Below are 2,434 nucleotides of genomic sequence, written 5' to 3' on the forward strand. Positions count from 1 at the left end.
TGATTATATTATCGTTGCAATATCAAATTAAAGGTATCGACAACCGAGCACTTAATAGTTAGAGACAGCCAAGTGTCCATACGAATTACGTATGCTGTTTTCCCCTGAATGTAAAAAAAATCTACACTTTAATTAAAATAGTATTAATAAACAAAAACACCCTTTCATTGATTATTAAAAAATATTATTCAGTAATGATTTGTAGATAAATCTTGAGAATTTTAATTCAAAGTATACGTACCCCTAGTGAGGTATATATATATTCTGCACAAAGTTAGTGGCTCGTATATTCGCCATGTGAGCAATCAGAAGTGTTCAAGATGTTTACATAGTGGATATACAGAGTATGTAACAAGAAAATGAATCCGGAGCGGGTCGACTAAGGTCGAGCTCCGTCTATGACCATCTAGGCGTTTGTAGGGTTTCAATTCAGTAAACTTGACAGCAAAGCGCGCTATTTGAAATTTCGTAGAAAGTTAAATTACGTGTCTTTTGAGATTTTTTATAACTCGAGATTTGTAAGTTTTCGCCGTGGCCACCATGCAGTGGCATGGCCTTTTTTTTACAACCTCATTGGTATGAATATGAAATAAAAACGGCACGTAGAACACAGTAAGATGCTCAACACCATCCTAAACCTAACTTGACAATCAACGCGAAAGGTTTGATGAATAGAGCATGATAAACTATGCATAGTCAATATAAAGTAAAATGGTGGATTATCTGCATTTTGCTACAGCCACTTTGGTACTGTAATTAAATTAAAGGATTTGACAAGTGAGATCTAAATATTTTATAACTATAACGCTTCGAAAAATTTTGAAGATTTGTGAAGATTTTTAGAATTTCAATTATGACTGCACTGTAGATAAGTGTTTTGAATATTAGATTTTTGTTCGTGCTCCAATTGGGTCAAGAAATATCAGTGATTCAATCATACGATTTGTTTTAAGAGCCCATAGCGTTTGTGCTTTATTGACTAGCAGACTAGAAACTGGAAAGAAAATAAAAAAAAGCTTCTACTTATCGAACTTAAAATAAAAATTAACTTTTTTTTGCTAAACGTTCAAATTTTCTATCCATCACCAATAAAGGAACACAACGGGAGTTTTGATTAAAACTCTCAATTCAATCAGTCACACGTCGTCATTTACTGGAAAATACATTAGCCACACACCCTAGAATCAGCTTTTAAAATACATTCGCACATTTTCTCCGACCGAAGCTTCACGCGCTTCAACAAGTAACAATCCCTCCGGTGCAAAAAAACTGATCCCTCGTCCACAACGAGAAAACGACATACAGTCAGCTATTGGTGAAGAAAAAAAAAAAAAAAAAAAAAAAAAAAAAAAATCCCTACACCTTTTGAATCCCGCGCAAACAAAAGTGACGTCGACAACGATGGCCACTCGACCGGAGGTAAACTACCCCAAAGCTCCCGAGCGGCTGGTAATCTACTCCAGCGCTTCGGCTGGATTTGTATTCACCAGCTCCGCTCTCAGCCCCTTTCCCCCTCGTCACCGCAACTACAGTACCTACGTCAGAGCTGGAGGTAGGGTGGGGTGGGGGTGGAGAGGAATACACTTTGCCGAGACGGTAAATGTATAGTCTTCCAAGGAGACGGAGCTAGCGGAGCGGAGGAGGAAAAAAGAAAAAGCGACAAGGGACGAAGCGGACGTGGACGGGCAGGGGAGAAGATGTAACGATTCGGGACAGCTCCGTAGTGGGCGGGTTATGCTCGCTGACCGACGCCTCTTTGCGTGCACTTACGTGTGTACACACGCCTGATGGGTGATCTCGGAGAATCGATATACTCAACGATTCAGTAATACTCAAGGGTGAGAAGAAGGAAATAAGCCAGAGAGAAACACCGATTGCAATGTTAACGATGTCCACCACTTTTTTCTCCGTCCGGATGAAAAAAACCAAGTGGCAATGGATCAACTTTTAGAGGAGACAATGCTTTCTCGTGGAAATAAAAAGGCATTCGTATGGCTCGCAAAGTCTGCCTTCTGTCAGTAGCGTTTGCACGAATGTTCCCACCCACAATCCTGGACCTACACGTTGCGGACAGATCGTGCTTTGGTGTCGTAACGTATAGTCCTTTGAAATAATCGATATCGTCAATCTTGGAAGGAACCCTCTTGCGTAAAAAAACAAAGTGAAAAAAAAAAAAAAGTAAAAAAAAAATAAGAAAGTAAGAAACTCTGCTGCGCGTGTAAAGAGGATCAATCGGGCGGTCGATCTGGTTCAAGCGGGGCTCGAGGGGCGCGCTACACGTATACGCGCAGCACAGCTGAGTCGCCAGCTCGAGGGGGGAGTCGTCCCACCTCGTTTGGGGGCGGGGAGGGAAAATCGAAACCCTGCAGGGGGAAGAAAGAGGACGAGGAAGGTGGAGGCTCTGGCGTTGTCAGCTGCTGCGTAGCTCAGTCAG

This window comes from Copidosoma floridanum, unplaced genomic scaffold (genome assembly GCF_036245765.1).
Source record: "Copidosoma floridanum isolate Cflo_tuat_1 unplaced genomic scaffold, Cflo_Japanese_pri ptg000001l, whole genome shotgun sequence".
In the NCBI taxonomy this organism is placed as follows: Eukaryota; Metazoa; Arthropoda; class Insecta; order Hymenoptera; family Encyrtidae; genus Copidosoma; species Copidosoma floridanum.